General features: G+C 33.2%; 1 long non-coding RNA gene across 1 annotated transcript; it reads right to left on the bottom strand.

Annotated features, from left to right (window-relative positions):
• Positions 1-513: 513 nt before the first annotated feature.
• Positions 514-5,264, bottom strand: LOC136838322 (uncharacterized). The gene is made up of 3 exons (XR_010852938.1): positions 5,035-5,264; positions 4,773-4,824; positions 514-1,133 (listed from the first exon to the last, which is right to left on the bottom strand). It is a non-coding gene; the product is annotated as an uncharacterized lncRNA (long non-coding RNA).
• Positions 5,265-18,312: the final 13,048 nt, after the last annotated feature.

The following is an 18,312-nucleotide window of genomic DNA, read 5'->3' as shown; positions in this document are numbered from 1 at the left end:
AATTCTGGTTCCTCCAGTAAGTATCAGCCTAACACAAAGGTTCGCAAATCCTCCCAGTGTCTGCGCATTTTCTTAAATTCTGGTTCCTCCAGTAAGCATCAGCCTAACACAAAGGTTAGCAAATCCTCCCAGTGTCTGCGCATTTTCTTAAATTCTGGTTCCTCCAGTAATTCAGGTTCCTCCAGTAAATCCTCCCAGTGTAACACAAATTCTGGTTCCTCCAGTAAGGTTCAAAGGTTCGCAAATCCTCCCAGTGTCTGCGCATTTTCTTAAATTCTGGTTCCTCCAGTAAGTAGTGACCTATAACAGAAAAACCAGGGCAGTAGAAGATGTTCTTACTGCAATTACTCGGCACCTCCTTAAAGAGAACGTTTACTCTAATATTCTTGAAGTAGATAGCCTACGTGTTAATGATCTTGTTATTCCATAACCAGGTTCTTTATACAAAATATACCCGTTCTCAGTGTTCCATGGACAACCCAGTGCAACAAAGGATTATGGATAAAAACAGTAAATATTAATGAATTCATTAACAGTTGATTTAAGTGTTAATAATTAGTGAACACATGAATACTTAACGTTAGACATAGTAAAGTGACAATAGCTAGTCCTGGATTCTTGATAACAACCAAACCATGCAGATATGTATCTTGCTGAGAAATTACAAGTCTTGAAAAGTACACAACTTCGGGCAAATCGAATAATCTTCAAATGCCGTATCTCCCACAGTAGGAAAAAATGTTCCTTTCTCTTCAAGAGAGCTCTCTAAACATTTGAAAAGCAAATGACAGACAATACACCAATCTTGGTGGCGGCAGCTACAATATGCCGAAATCCTCGTAGGCGTGCACAAACCTACGTACTTCCAGTATAGGCGCTAAACCGCTACCGGTGCTTCATGAAATGTCGTCAAGCCCAGCTCCACTTATAACCTTGCGGCTACGTCTCACTTAAGCCATTACATGCTCACGACAATACCACACTACATTGAAGGCGATCTCCCTTACGTCGTAATATCGATACTTCAATGCAAAGCCGAAATAAGACAAGGGCGGCAGAGTTCTCGAGACATCAAAGTCAGTAACTGCCCACCGCTACAGCCACTTCCCTCGAACCTCACCCGCGACAAGACCCTGGTCCGAAAAGAAAGGATTAAACACGTTGAAAGTTAAACATTTATCCTTGATGAAAAATAGCTTAGTTTGTTACAGTACGGTATCTTTTACTTTAAGGATAATTAGCTTATAAAAACCATGTGTTACGTTTCTCCAGTCAATGACCAAAAAAGCTTATTACCCACTGAAAACTTTAACCATCTGGAGTAAGATTATCTCGTATATTTTATACCATAAATATGCATCAAGGCCGCATAAACAATTTAGAACGCTACTCTGCTTCTGACTCCATTTAAAGTAAAAAATTTTCAGTATACATATAAACCACTAAAGCAAAATTTGTATATAAATACTTAAAAAATGTACTATTCTGAAAATTGCCAATCGCCAAAATCGAAATGAAGATAACCCACACGCTATGCTCAAAGTCGCATTAAAAAGATACCTTTGATTTTTCAATAATTTATGCAAAAGTAAAAGAAACCGCTTAACTTTAAAATAAAGCAACGAAGTTGTGAAATGTGAGCTCTTGTTAGGGAGGAAATGATTACAACATAGATTAGTTTTGCCACTAATCGTTATCATAAGACTCGACAACTACCTTAGTTTTGCCACTAATCGTTATCAAAAAGACTCTACAACTACCTTAGCATAAAAATGTACATTGGTACATGCATTAACTGCCTGATGACCTTTTAAATATTTCAGGTGCTATTGTATATAGTAAATACGATCAAACAGCCGATTGCCGTGGATAGCTTGGCGAACACTGACGTTCATTACAGCATGACGTTCATTACAGCATCGCATTCACCTAAATTAATGGGTACCAACAAATGCATCAAATGGATAGCTTGGCGAACACTGACGTTCATTACAGCATGACGTTCATTACAGCATCGCATTCACCTAAATTAATGGGTACCAACAAATGCATCAAACTCATATGATATCTTCACAACCTCATTATGTATGTTGATGCGTATTTCACATACTCAAAACCTTGTTGATCGATACCATTTGAAACTCATGCATCCGATACTCTCTGCTTGTGTTCATGGACAGTTCCCGCTTACGTCATGACCAGCCCCACAACGCACTCCCTTAATTCAAGGCTAGTATGAATGTCTCAGTGCCTTGTGATCATGATCAGCATCATTGTGCCGAATAGTACCAATTGCTCACAGTCTGTGTTCACGGATAGCCTAACACGTACTTCACAGGATTCATGGAAAATAAATGCATTGCCCACGTTCATGGAAGCCATCACAACTATTGTAAGTATTAGTAGGTAACATTACAAAACTATTTACAGAGTAACACTCGCCGCTTGTGTACATAGAGTAACACTCGTTGCTTAACACACTCGCTGCTTGTGTACATAGAGGAACACACTCGCTGCTTGTGTACATAGAGGAACACACTCGCTGCTTGTGTACATAGAGGAACACACTCCCTGCTTGTGTACATAGAGGAACACACTCCTGCTTGTGTACATAGAGGAACACACTCCCTGCTTGTGTACATAAAGGAACACACTCCCCTGCTGCTTGTGTACATAGAGGAACACACTCTGCTTGTGTACTTGTGTACATAGAGGAACACACTAAAATGTCCAGAGCTAAAATTCCTAGCTATGAGTTGCTGACAATTTATATAACTAATTCCAACTGCAACAGCAGACATCCAAACATTGTACAATCTGTCTGGGGAAATTTTTGCATGGTTATGATGATTTTCAAGAGATTAGCTATTAGGAAAGCAAGCCTTATTATCGTAAATGACCCGTACATTTAGGGAGCTTCCTATAACAAAAAATTTTCGGTTGCGAGAAAGGAAATACAAAGTTCGAATCTTCTGAAAATCCTATTAAGTCTAACGCCAATTTTACGCTTAAAAATTTAAATTCGGGCAAAACCTAAACTAATATTGGCCAAAACTTGTCTAACTTAACCTAATCATTTTCAGGAAGCTAAAATTCGAAAGTAAAACATACAAAGACGTTAGACCTACATATAAATTTAGTTTTAATGCTGAATATTGCCGTTTGATGGCATTAACATTCCTAATTTCCTCAAATTAGGGAGATTCTGAAAACTTAACTGAGTGGGAGGTAGCCAAGCACATTTAAACACCTAACACCTATCTGAACTCACAAGAAAACTAAGTAATAGAGTAAGTCTTTACTTAAGACCTGAAAGGAAGACTGGTTAGTAAACATACAAAACCACCCAAGAACCTGCATAGTAGGTCATACGACCTACTATGCAGAACATGGGGGCTCCCCCACCCCGCCAGGGGTACCGCCCCTGAAGGGGTGGAGGATAAGGTGTATATACTGTTCAAGAACAGTATATACAAAATAAATTACAAAAACAGTAAATTCAATGACGAGTTACAAAAATTGTAAATTCAATGACGAATTCAATTCAATGACGAATTACAAAAATTGTAAATTCAATGAATTCAATTCAATGACGAGTACAAAAAATTGTAAATTCAATGACGAATTCAATTCAATGAGTTACAAAAATAGTAAATTCAATGACGAATTCCAAAAATAGTAAATTCAATGAATTCCAAAAAGTAGTAAATTTCAATGACGAATTAATTTCAGTGACGAAAAAATAGTAATTTCAGTGACGAATTCCAAAAATAGTCAATTCAGTGACGAATTCCAAAAATAGTCAATTCAGTGACGAATTCCAAAAATAGTCAATTCAGTGACGAATTCCAAAAATAGTCAATTCAGTGACGAATTCCAAAAATAGTAAATTCAGTGACGAATTCCAAAAATAGTAAATTCAGTGACGAATTCCAAAAATAGTAAATTCAGTGACGAATTCCAAAAATAGTAAATTCAGTGACGAATTCCAAAAATAGTAAATTCAGTGACGAATTCCAAAAATAGTAAATTCAGTGACGAATTCCAAAAATAGTAAATTCAGTGACGAATTCCAAAATAGTAAATTCAGTGACGAATTCCAAAAATAGTAAATTCAGTGACGAATTCCAAAAATAGTAAATTCAGTGACGAATTCCAAAAATAGTAAATTCAATGACGAATTCCAAAAATAGTAAATTCAATGACGAATTCCAAAAATAGTAAATTCAATGACAAACTCAAAAAAGCAATTTTATGACAAACTCAAAAAAGCAAATTTATGACAAACTCAAAAAAGCAAATTTATGACAAACTCAAAAAAGCAAATTTATGACAAACTCAAAAAAGCAAATTTATGACAAACTCAAAAAGTAAATTTATGACAAACTCAAAAAGTAAATTTATGACAAACTCAAAAAGTAAATTTATGACAAACTCAAAAAAGTAAATTTATGACAAACTCAAAAAGTAAATTTATGACAAACTCAAAAAGTAAATTTATCTAAAAAATTAAAACAGCAAATTTATGACATTCAGAAAGTAAGTTTTACAAAAATTATAGCAGATTTATTTTTAAAAATTTAGTAAATTTATGACAAATTAAAATAAATTTAAAACTAAAATTACTACAAAATAAAAATTTTAATTTATGACAAATTAAAAAACTATTACAAAAATAAATTAAATTCATAAATTAAAAAAGATCATTTAATCTTTTTTGACAAAAAGACCCAACTAATCTCGGCAGAAAATAAAAAATACCTCCTACATACCTTTTGATAAAGAGAACAGGAACTCAAAAGCCAAACTCGTACCAAAATCATCCTGGAAAAGTCGAAGCTTTAGAATTGTGGGTAACTTACTCATATCTTTAAAATTTTGGGAGTTTACTCAAGTCAGATTATGTGTAAACGCCCACAGAATTAGTTATAATGACTCCCAAAGACTTATACGAGATTAAACACGCTGCAATATTCGAAAATCCACATTACAAATATACAATATTAGCAATAATATAGTAAAATCTAGTGTTACCTTGCAGTAGTCCGGTGTTCATTATAACTTGACCAACGAAGTGACAACAACCGATCGAAATCTCAAGCGCCAACTGTAGTCTAATCGCGTGATTAATGGTTTTTTCGTAAAAACTTCACTACAATAAAGTAAAGAGGATTGAATACGACACTCTTCAGGAAAAAAATCGATTACGTAACAAACTCCTGCTAAACGAATACCGCCCAGAACGACGTTACAGTCGGACTGTCGAAGGTCCGAAGGTTCAAACGTCCGATTTCGGATGATGTTGTCATTTGCCAAGGACTCTAAAGTCTTAGCACTGTCTTGCCTCTTGGAACATGACCGAATGCGATATATGGATATCCTTGAAATCGCAAATTTTGCAAGTGTTATTTTTATTTCCTACTCCTTTCTTTTACTTGGCTTTCATGGAATTTTAAAATACAGTACATGATGAACAGATTTTCCTGAACGTAAGTCGTAATTTCTTTTAGGGCCCACGAAATATGTAGCATAAGCCTGTCGCATGTTTCTTTTCATCACTGATGAAATAACTTTTAGTTCGCGTGGATATTTCACCTCATGGGACTATTTCAAGGCTTTAGTCATAGACTCAGGAGCCCAATCATTTTTCATTTACTCAGCACCATCATTATTATCACCGAACGCAGTAAGAATCAGGTTTCAATGACTTTTCCTTGAATATAGTCAGTTCACCCTTTCAGCCATCTAGTTTAACAGATGCTGCTTCATAATTATAAATCCAGATGCTTAGGTATTAAAGCCATTTCAGTATCCTGAGTCAGTTGTATGAGATTATTTTGATAACTTGTCTACTAAAAGCCGAAAGAATGCGTGCTATTTTATCTTAATTGTTATGTCTTAAAAGACAAAATAACATACCTATTCCTGTCTCTGCTCATTTATAAATGTTATACACACATACACACACACTACGCATAGACACATACACACACACACACACACACATATATATATATATATATATATATATATATATATATATATATATATATATATATATATATATATATATATATATATATATATATATACTGTATATATATATGCATATATATACATATACATACTCACATATATAGACCTACTGTATATATATATATTATATATATATATACATATATATATATATATATATATATATATATATATATATATGTGTGTGTGTGTGTGTGTGTGTGTGTGTGTGTTTACAAATGAACAGAGACAGACATAGGTACGTTGTGAGCCGTCCTAACTTTGCTTTTGCTATCTTCGCGAGATCAGCTTGTTATATACGTGACTGGTGTGTTAACTTAAGACCCAATGTTAACAGTCTTTAAATTTGATTCATCAAGCCCAGAGGCCTGGTGTCAACTGATACGGGCATGCTGTATAGTGCAATGTAATTGAAATTGCAGCAATTAAAAATTAAAACTGATCTAAAAGTGCATTCACTTCTAGAAACGAGACGCTGGTGCAATCCATCATTTAGTGGCAGTTACCTTGATTCGTCATGATAAGGAGACCTTTCAAACTTTCTGGAAGACTTATGGGTGCTTAGAATATTACAAAATATCGACAAAAATATTGTCTTTTGAAAAACCACAAGGATAAAATAAACATAACCACAACAACATTCCATGAAGAACATTGAAAGTCGCCATTGTGGGATGTAAACTAGTATGGAGATTTTCCAATCAAAGCGTCTTTGACAATAAGGAGATCAAACGCCGCTGAAAGATCAAAATCTGATTACGGATTTTCAGTGTGCTAAATGAGTAATTTTAGTCTTTACGGGCCACATTAAATCGATTATTACACACTATGTTCCCACTTTATTATAAAAGCCATATTTATAGCGTTGTATGTCATATAAGTAAAATTATCGGAATACTGAAAAACGAAGTAGGATGAAACGTAGAGGAGGAAGAATGAGTAAGAAAAAGGAAAAATTGATCAAAATTAAAACTGGCAAGGCTTAGAAAGGACAATGAAGGCTAAAAGAGTAAGGAGAAATGGCAGTATAAAGAAAAAGGTGAAGATGATGGAAGAAAACATCTCAATACCGAAAGATACTCTCTGAACATCAAGCTTGCATGTGAATATTTAACAAAAAAGAATTTTTGTCCGTCCGATCGTAAATTACTATCCGAGTGCATTCAAGCTTCAAAAAGAGATAAGAACACAAGATCTATCATTGCTCGTTCCTATAACCATTAATAGACGGTCCCTAATCAAGCCTGACTCATGCTTATAAAAAATATCCAAGAGGTTGTCCAGGCGTGCTTGAGGCTGCAGAAACCCAGAAAAAAAATCGAAGTCAAATATTATTTTAAAACGAGACACCAGTTATTCAGAATATGAAGTTTTCGATACAACCTCCAGTATCAGCCCACGAAGTTACAGCCGTCAAACGCCGTCGCAAGGGAAGAGAGAGAGAGAGCGAGAATCGATGAGTTGGAAAAGGATCCCCTGAGGTTTATCTTGGATCAGGGTGACGAGCCATCCTTGCACGCACGGGACAAGCGCCTCCTTCTCCTGACTGCTCATTCATCATGCTCAGATGCGGCGATAAGTGAATAAATACAAGGCAACTCTTTTCTAATCAACTGGGCAATCTGCCATGACATACATCAACAAGAAGATTAAAAATAAAACGATTTGCATGACAAGTAGAAAAACAACTTTACATTGTGAATGAAAACGGTGGCTGGAAAAACAGTCGCTTACCAGTGTGAGTCTGAATGTAATGTAGCTAATTGAGGCAGATGAGGTGTAAAATACAGGTTCATATTTACGCAATCGGCGAGAATTAATGGAATTTCGTTTTGTTCCCGGAAAAAGTATACGCATGCATTATGTAAATTTCTGTGTTTGGTTATTGCTTGTTTTAGCAGTGAAATGTTTTGGCTTACGTGAAAACAATGAAACAATAAATGTACATATATTCCACATCCATAAGGAAAATTTATGTATAATCCTGTTGAATAAAAATATCAGTTTGATGTTTTAAATCTGATTATTCAGAACTCAACAGAAAAATATGTGAAACCGATGTCTCCCTCTTTCATTTTTATTTTATCGTGGCAACACAAATATTTATTATGAGAGCTTAAAAATACGGCTTACCAATTTATAATTTGCCTTTTGTGTCTCCTTTTAACCAATTTTGCCATTATCCTATTTGAAAAGTCTTTGGAAGGATCTTTTTTTTTTTTTTTTTATTGTTTTAGAAGGTGCTGAGACACCCATAAAGAATTTTTAGACTGAAATAGCTATGTAGTGTTAAAGGGCAAGAATAGAAATGTTGTAAAGATACATAAACCTATATGATCCCGAAGATCATTGGAAAAAATTTGCTTCAAGAAAGAAATTTTAATTGTGTTAAACAAACCTTTGGTTTGTCAACCAGCTAACAATGCTGACTTTTGTAGCAAAAACTAAATTACCAGTTTCTCTGAATGTAGGTTTATGATTATAAGTGCTATTTACCAGTTTTCCCATCATTATGTAGTGATGTATCTAAATTTAGCAAAGTAACTCAGCATTTTTGTATGAAGCAATTCCGTTTTTTTATTAGATAAAAAAAAAATTCGTAGCTTGGCCAAGATAGGAATCATAAGGTTTTCGGGGATTATTTTAAAAAGTTTTTAGACATTTATTTTCTATAATTAAAAAAAAAAAAAGCTGTCCCAAGAAAAATTAACTATTAGAGTACATAAACTTTTATCTAATTTCAGTTGTACGAATACTACATACGGAAAGTAAAGATGAAAGTCTGGCATACCCTGTAGACAATCAGCGATGCCCAACCAGGACTTCACGGAACCCTAGGGTTTCGTAGACGATAATCAGGGTTTCCGCAAGAAATCGCAAAATAAATACGTATTACTAATGGTGGTAATCTGATTGGTAGAACTGATGATTTGTATTAAGAAATTTCTTAGCTCTGTATATACACATATATATATATATATATATATATATATATATATATATATATATATATATATATATATATATATATATATATATATATATAAAGTTAAGTTAAATATACTTTAGTTTTACCAGACCACTGAGCTGATTAACAGCTCTCCTAGGGCTGGTCCGAAGGATTAGACTTATTTAACGTGGCTAAGAACCAATTGGTTACTTAACAACGGGACCTACAGCTTATTGTGGAATCTGAACCACATTATAGCGAGAAATGAATTTCTGCCACCAGAAATAAATTCCTGTAACTCTTCATTAGCCGGCGAGTCGAACACACACACACACACACACACACACACACATATATATATATATATATATATATATATATATATATATATATATATATATATATATATATATATATATATATATATATAGGTGTAACTTTTTGACTCATATAACTTTATAGCAAAGTCTAACGAAAATTTCAGCAAATGCCGCACGAAAGTTAGGCATTGTTCGTAAGGCATCAAGTATTTATAATTGTGATAAAATCAATGCAACCTGTTTTAGGTCGTTTGTGCTTCCCTTTCTAAAATACTGTTCTCCGGTGTGGATGTCTGCTTCTGCCAGAGATTTTTCTCTTTTAGATACAGTGGTTCGTGGTGGAAGGTTTAGGTATCCTAATGGTAGCAGTTATGACTTGAACTTGAGACGGATGGTCTCTTGTTTGCCACTTTTTCATAGACTGTATTTCATCAGAGATCTTTCACATTCACAACTGATCCCTGATCCCTTTTATCTGCCAAGAGCAACCAGATTCGCTGAACAGCAGCACCAGTATGTAGTAAATGTGCCTCGCTGTCGAACTTCTCTGTTCCAGAGGACCTTTATTCCTCACACCGCTGGGCTGTGGAACAGCCTCCCAGACGATGTCGCGCAATTGGAACCTCAGAAGTTCAAGCGAAGATGCAGTTCATTACTACCATAATACTCTTCTCCTTGCATCTTAATACATTTTTATCTATTTATTAACTTATTAATTTATTTTTCCTTTTTTAATAAGTGGGATCTCTTCTTCTAGTATTTCCTTTTACCACCCTCTTACTTCCTCCTAATTGCACCATATTCTTTGGAAGCTTGAATTTCAAGTCAATGGTCCCTGTGCGCTTGTTCCATATGAATAGGTTTCATCTTCTGAATAATATATATATATATATATATATATATATATATATATATATATATATATATATATATATATATATATATATATACATATATATATATATATATATATATATATATATATATATATAAATATATAAGAGAGAGAGAGAGAGAGAGAGAGAGAGAGAGAGAGAGAGAGAGAGAGAGCGAGCGAGAGAGTTATAGACAGATAAATAGAGAGATAAATAAAATTTTTTTTCCATCAGCCACCCGCATAAATCCATAAGAAAAAGCAGTTAACCCCCGCTGAAACACTGGGCAAAAATTCACCAGAGCACTCTCAAAGGTTCCTTTTAAGAAATTCGCTTTCGCTGTTGGGGAGCTCATATATCCATCAGAATCTGGCAATAATTACCCGGTACTGACGTCAAATTGGCAGACATTATTAGGTAGCAACATCATAACGAGAGATAAATTGTTAACTGATTACAATCGATCGGATATGTTTCTCAACCAGCCCTCAGGCCCATGTCCATCGTAAGACTTTCCTCATGTACAGCCTGATCTCATTTGCATACGAGAAAGATTGATGTCGAAATTATTATTTAAGATGAATCTAATATTTTTATTCAAAGGATTCTGCAAAAAAAATTAAAGAAACAACATGAGAGAGAAAGCTAATATTATAATATATATATATATATATATATATATATATATATATATATATATATATATATATAAAATTCCTCGTGGTTGCAATAAATTTTATGTACATTAGACAACCAGCAAAAACTGTTGAGAAACGAATTGCACAACATAAGTATAGTATCGCTACTGATCGAAGAAACAGTGCCATCAGTAAACATGCTAGAAAATGTTTTCATCCAATTCACTGGTCTCATGCAAGAATCTTGCTCAGAAACAGTAATTTTATAGAAAGAAATCTAATAAAACAATAACTTTAAAGGCAGTGTAGGCTTATTCAAGACAGACCCGCTCTTTTTACATATCATGAAAAATCAGTACAAATTATGTAATATATTGACTTAGGTATTCACTTAATTACCTATTTAGCCTCATTAGACTTTTAGCCTTTTCTGTTGGGCGAACTATGTACTGGGCAATTTATATTTTATATTATCTTGTAACAGCTGTAAGCAACGTTAACCATTTTAACTTGATTATGTTTAAGTGAGTCTTGAAGTGAAATATAAACATATGTCGGGTATATGTTTTGCTTAAACTGATTAGTCAATAAAGTTCCCCGGAAGAGGCCTGATGGATGGCGAAACTGTTGGGACAAATTAAGAACTCTATTTCATTTTTCCTCTTTGGTTTCTCCTTCGTCTTCACTGGGGAGTACATCGATATATATATATATATATATATATATATATATATATATATATATATATATATATATATTTATATATACATTTTAAGGTATTGAACTGACCTACTTACTGTATTCCTTGCTCAGGATCAAATCATGGGATCTAGCTGGAGACCAGGGGACTTACTATGACACCTTGTTTCTCTGGCTGCAACTGTTAGGTCTGTTGGAACCTTAAGAGAAAAACAGTTGGGCTGAAGGCTGTATTTCAACAAGGAACTGTGCAGATGAACACTTAGGGCTACTTTAAATGGAATATATTTACAATTAAACACATAGTTCAAATATTGAAGAATCTATGGGGGATCCTCTTGAAAGGAGCCATGATGATGTTATTGCAGTGAGGATGTCACTGCAAGATGAGCAAGACAAGCAGTTGTTTCCACAGCTAGCAGCACTGTCTGCAGTTGGAAAATGCAGGCGACTATGTACAGAAATTATAACAATGTCGGCGAATCGAGGGTTGCACATATGGTGCCAAGATAACTCGATTCTCGTGCGGGATGATTGCATTACACTTCACACTGGCCACCTAAGTCAGGACTTCGTGAGAAATCGCACTTCAGAAAAGAAAAGGAAATTTAGTCAAAGGTTTAAGTAAAGTGACTGTTTGAAAGATCCTCGAATTATGGCGTTACCTTATAACGTAGCGATGGAGGTTCTCGTTGAAATGCACCAGGGATGGAGGGATGAATTTATTTGGTCACACTTGAAAGTTACTGGGGGTGGCCGCAAGGTTAGCCACGTGGGTTTTGCTCCATAAGGAGCAAGCAAGGGGATGTGCGTTGGATCTACCGTCAGGTAGGGTTCTGAGAGCAAAGCTGTTGTTGTTTCAGATTTAGCTGGCCTTGTACCAGCACAGGCTCTTGCTCCTAGAGCAGCTCGTAAAGCAAAGCTGCTAACCCTGGCGTTTTTAACCCCTTGGAGGATTAAGATTTGGTGCTTCTCAGAGGGCGCTGGTATCACGTTTTAGGTACGATCTCTGTTTTCTGTGCCAAGCCCTTCCAAATCCTGGGGACTTCTGGCAACCCATGTTCGCCAGTTTCCATGGGGTACTCAACTTTTTCTGGCGGGTTTCGGCAGGCTTCTGTCTCCATTCACCTTTTTATCTGAAAGGAGGCATTTCAAGTTGTCACCAGGTCTTAGGAAAGGCCAAAGGTGTATCCAAAAGAGGAGCATAGAGCTGAGTTTCTCACGCCCTTCCTCAGTTAGTTAACAGTATGAAAATACTACTATGAGATTCAGAGCCTTTGTCCCGGTGTTTTTCCGGAATAACTTTTTTTCTGTGCAATTGACAAAGATATTACTTTATTACTTATATTAGAAAAAAAGTTGACTTCCATAAAGTGCAGAAAGATAATTATATATGCTCTATAAAGCAATAGTTGTTTCATTATAAAAATTTATTACATATATTGATACTTATCAATATATCGAATTATGTCGATTTAATGATATACTCTAAAAACCAACTCCTCAAACAGCGACAAAACTTACAGAAAATACACTTTTACGGTGTTCGAATCACTTTATAAAAAAATGGCAATCTCCATTTTAATTTCCCTATCACCTTATACTTGACAGGTTACTATTTTAAACTGGCCATTCTTCACAGTGGATTGGATTGATTTGGATCATGGAATTTAGGGCATAGCCTAAGGGTGGAACCTATTGATATCGTTCAGGTCTGAGAAATAGTCGGAAGTGTTGAAAAGCAAGCAAGGAAAAAGCAATGTATAAAAAAATTACAGAATATTAGCAAGGAGAAGAGATAGAGGGTTGTTGGACATTTTGTGTTAAGATCACTTAGCAATCTAATCCTATGCAATTGTCTATTTATTACAATGATCGTCACTGTCATATTACGAAAATATCAAAGGAGTTACGACGAATGCCAAAGTTTTCCTCACTTTGTTCATTGATTTTTAATTATCATATATAATTTTTCAATGGAGAAATAGTGGTAGAAAGTAATTTCTCAGATTACTTGTGGAAACCCTTTTCTTCAAGGATTCTAGCACTCAACCTCATGGCATAAATCCTATATACTACTACTACTACTACTACTACTACTACTACTACTACTACTACTAAACTACTACTACTACTACTACAAAGTGTAAACAAGTAAATCCTATATACTACTACTACTACTACTACTACTACTACTACTACTACTACTACTACTACTACAAAGTGTAAACAAGGAGTATTGGTTGTATTTCATTGTTGCCAGAGGTTGAGACTTTTTCACCAATAACCAGTTATCCATTGAGAAGGAGGCAAGTTAATGACGTCATAAGTTACGTCATTATATCTTCGAAAGACGTTCCTCTGAATTTGCTGGCGATGTCTACAAGAAGTCGGTGTTACTCTTATAATTACCAGAATTATGCAACTTTCGTAATACAGAATACAGTAAAAAATTAACTAGGGATGTAAGATACCCTGTGACAAAGTGTCATCTTTGTCAGGTACGTTGATAAAATTGGATTCCGGAAAAACACTGGGACACCGGCTGTGAATCTCATAGTACATTTATGCTATAAATCAGTTTGGACGTTGGGTTTGCTTATAAAGTTGTTTCCCACGTTACAATATATATATATATATATATATATATATATATATATATATATATATATATATATATATATATATATATATATATATGTATATATATGTATATATATATTTATATATATATATATATATATATATATATATATATATATATATATATATATATATATATATATATATATATATCCAAACTCATAAACTAACTTCCTACCTACTTACCAAACTATCTTAAGTAATGTTTTTGCTAGAAAAATTGCTTGCTTTCCCAAACATTAACGTTTTCTGAAATGTAACTGATTATGGATGAAGCAGTCTCCAGTAATACAGCACAGTCATACATTCATAAAATAACTTATTCAATAAGAGAAACGAAGAAACATGAAAAGAGCGAAAATCTCTTCTTCTCGCATATTAAACGATTAGTACATATATATATATATATATATATATATATATATATATATATATATATATATATATATATATATATATATATATATATATATATATATAACTCTTGAGCCAGATTCATAACGTATTTAGAAAAAAAGTTATATTTTATCAATTTCATTCTTTCAAAAAGATTTACTTAAGGATTTGCTTTCTTTGAATATGTGGGTTCCAGTCTAAGATGGAATAGAGTGAGTATATATATATATATATATATATATATATATATATATATATATATATATATATATATATATATATATAAAACAACTCTTGAACCAGATTCATAACGTATTTAGAAAAAAGCTATGTTTTATCAATTTCATTCTTTCAAAAAGATTTACTTAAGGATTTGCTTTCTTTGAATATGTGGGTTCCAGTCTAAGATGGAGTAGAGTGAGTATATATATATATATATATATATATATATATATATATATATATATATATATATATATATATATATATATATATATATATAATAACAACTCTTGAACCAGATTCATAACGTATTTAGAAAAAAAGCTATGTTTTATCAATTTCATTCTTTCAAAAAGATTTACTTATGGATTTACTTTCTTTGAATATGTGGGTTCCAGTCTAAGATGGTTGCTGAAATGAACGTTGAGATTTTACTCTTCAATTCGTGTTATGAAACAGGAAATTCATAACCCTGCAGTATTTAGTGATGTGGCAAAATGAAATAAGTGGGTGAGTAACTAGTCAGTGCATTCTGTGACGTACTTTATAATGAATGAATGAGGAGATTCATATTGTTCGTTCATAATTTGTTTTCTTTTCATAAGAGTGATTTTAGCACCAACTGATTCAGGGAAAAACGTCCGCTGTAAATGACTGATGAACTGTATTCTATATTAATTATATTTCCCATGCAACGGAAAATATAAAAAAGTTTAACTTTATTATTGCAAGTCACTTATTAGAAAATTTCCATCGAGCCTCTTGAGAAGATTATTTGAACACCCGTGAGGTGCGTAAACCTATTTTCCTTCAAGGTACTTTGTTGTCTAAGAGAGAAGCCGGCTAGAGAGAAATTCACTTAGGGTAGCGCTCATGTTTTCGTATTCCATTCCCTACATCGTGCGATGGGAATTTCATCCTTGAATGGAATGTCATAGAGGTAAAAGTATCGTCTGAGAGAACTTCACCACCTAAATGGATTCGACTCTCTTAATGGTTTAGTCTCAGCTATTTCGTTATATGTTAGAAGAATCCAATTGCTGCCTCTCTCTCTCTCTCTCTCTCTCTCTCTCTCTCTCTCTCTCTCTCTCTCTCTCTCTCTCAATCATTTCTGTAAAGTGTGACAAGTCCGTAGCCTTTCAAGTCTTCTTAGGAAATTTCAGGCTGGAGAGAGAGAGGGTTGAAAATAGGGATGTAAGGCGACTCAAGAAAAGAAGATTTGAAAAGGAAAAAGTAAGAAGGGGAGCATAAATGAAAAACAAAATGATGGAAAATGGGCTCGGTACAAATCTGACGGAATATGTGAAGTGTTTAATGCTCCCAGACGGGGTCAGAGGGTTAATAGGGACAATTTGTGGCTTTGAGAAGGTAGGAAGAGGGAATGGAAACAGGAAAAGGCGTAATGAGAAAAGGATATTTATAATGAAGGAAAAAGAGATTGTGTGAGATTCAGTAACAAGACAAAAAGGTGGTTTGGGTACAGGAATGCAGGAAAGTGGATGAGGTGTTGAAGAAGAACCAGAGGAAAAAAAAGAGGTAGGTAAATAGTGAAGGTTGGAGAGGATGAGGGTGGATCTCATTGAGACCAAGTCATTACGTGAGGAAGTAAATGGGCAGAGAACAATTAGTGAGCAACTGGATTTCGGAATAAAAGATGCAAATGGGGAGATGATGCCTGATGAAAATGTAAGCTTTGGTCAATGAAACGATTACTCTAGTTTTAGCAATTAAGAAGTTGAAATAGAGAAATGCAACTAAAATGTTCACAAGTGAGATGTTGTAGTACAATGGTTAAAGTATGAATGAATGGCTTACCAAGATGTGCGAAGTATGGTATGCTGAGGGAAATGGTTTGAAGGTAAGGATTAGAGGCATAAATGTTCCTTTGTATTACGGTGAAAGTGATAAATTGACTGCAAGTATTACATGGGATACTTTGCTTAGCACAATAGGGAAGTATACGGTAAGATTTTAATGTAGAAGTGATGACAGAAAGATTAATAAGGAAAAGAACAGTAGGGAGTAGTTGTTATGAAACATAGACCCAGAGGAAAGATAAAATAGAGTTGACAGCTATTCTACGTTGGTGGAACACACGCACACAAACTCATATATATAAGCATATATATATATATATATATATATATATATATATATATATATATATATATATATATATATATATATATACACACTATATATATACATATATATGTATGTATGTATGTATGATGTATGTATGTATGTATATATGTATATATATATATATATATATATATATATATATATATATATATATATATATATATATACTTAGTAAATAAACACTCTTCCTTTTTAACATACTGATACTTTTATGTTATAATTTTATGTTATGTTATTCCGAGTCTGTTTTTTTAATATATGTTTCTTTTATTATATAGCTTTGAAAATGGGACTGAACGTCTTGAAACGTCAGCAGCTAAATAAAGCACCTAGAAAGGAATAAAGAAGTGTCCTTCGCCTCGCACTAAATTGCTGTTTGCTGGATTGATAGAACCACCCTCAACTATATATATATATATATATATATATATATATATATATATATATATATATATATATATATATATATATATATATATATATATATATATATATTGTATATACTAGTATATACATATATATATATATATATATATATATATATATATATATATATATATATATATATATATATATATATGTATACATATGTGTGTATATATATATATACATGGATAGAGTGAGACAGACAGACAGACAGACAGAGACTACAGCTTCTCCTACTTGAGCTTTGGCTACTCCGCTCTCTAATAGCTTGGCTGACAGACTCAAGAGATTTATTGAAGAGAAGATTAAATATTGAAAACTTTTCGTTCCAGAGGAGTTGTTTATCTTTCTTTCATAAAGAACTGTTGACCGTTCCATGTCACTGAAAGAAAGAAGACACTACGTATGACACCCGAATGATATTTGAATACGTTTTTACATATTTTGGCATTTCACTGTGAAAGGGACAATAGTTTTCATGATAGGTTGTATGATGAAATTAATGTTCATACTCTCGCCATTAATTCAATGCATGATGCCTACCTTTCTAATAATAAGGTACTACTTATAGTAATATATTACTATTAATTGTTACAGAATAATGAAAATCATTTTTGTCTCATAAAATGTTATAAATTGAAGGTTTCATTCTTATTTTAAGTGATCACCTAAAGGCAAGGATTATATCTGGTAAAATCATAATAATAATAATAATAATAATAATAATAATAATAATAATAATAATAATAATAATAATAATAATAATAATTTCACTGTGGAAGGGACAATAGTTTTCATGATAGGTTGTATGATGAAATTAATGTTAATACTCTCACCATTATTATTATTATTATTATTATTATTATTATTATTATTATTATTATTATTATTATTATTATTATTATTATTATTATTGCCGTCCTAATTGTTCGTAGATGACTTTTCTTTAAAATCAGCCTCTT

This window comes from Macrobrachium rosenbergii, chromosome 4 (assembly GCF_040412425.1).
Source record: "Macrobrachium rosenbergii isolate ZJJX-2024 chromosome 4, ASM4041242v1, whole genome shotgun sequence".
In the NCBI taxonomy this organism is placed as follows: Eukaryota; Metazoa; Arthropoda; class Malacostraca; order Decapoda; family Palaemonidae; genus Macrobrachium; species Macrobrachium rosenbergii.
The sequence above is the reverse complement of the archived record's forward strand: the minus strand, read 5'-3'. Positions and strand labels throughout refer to the sequence as shown.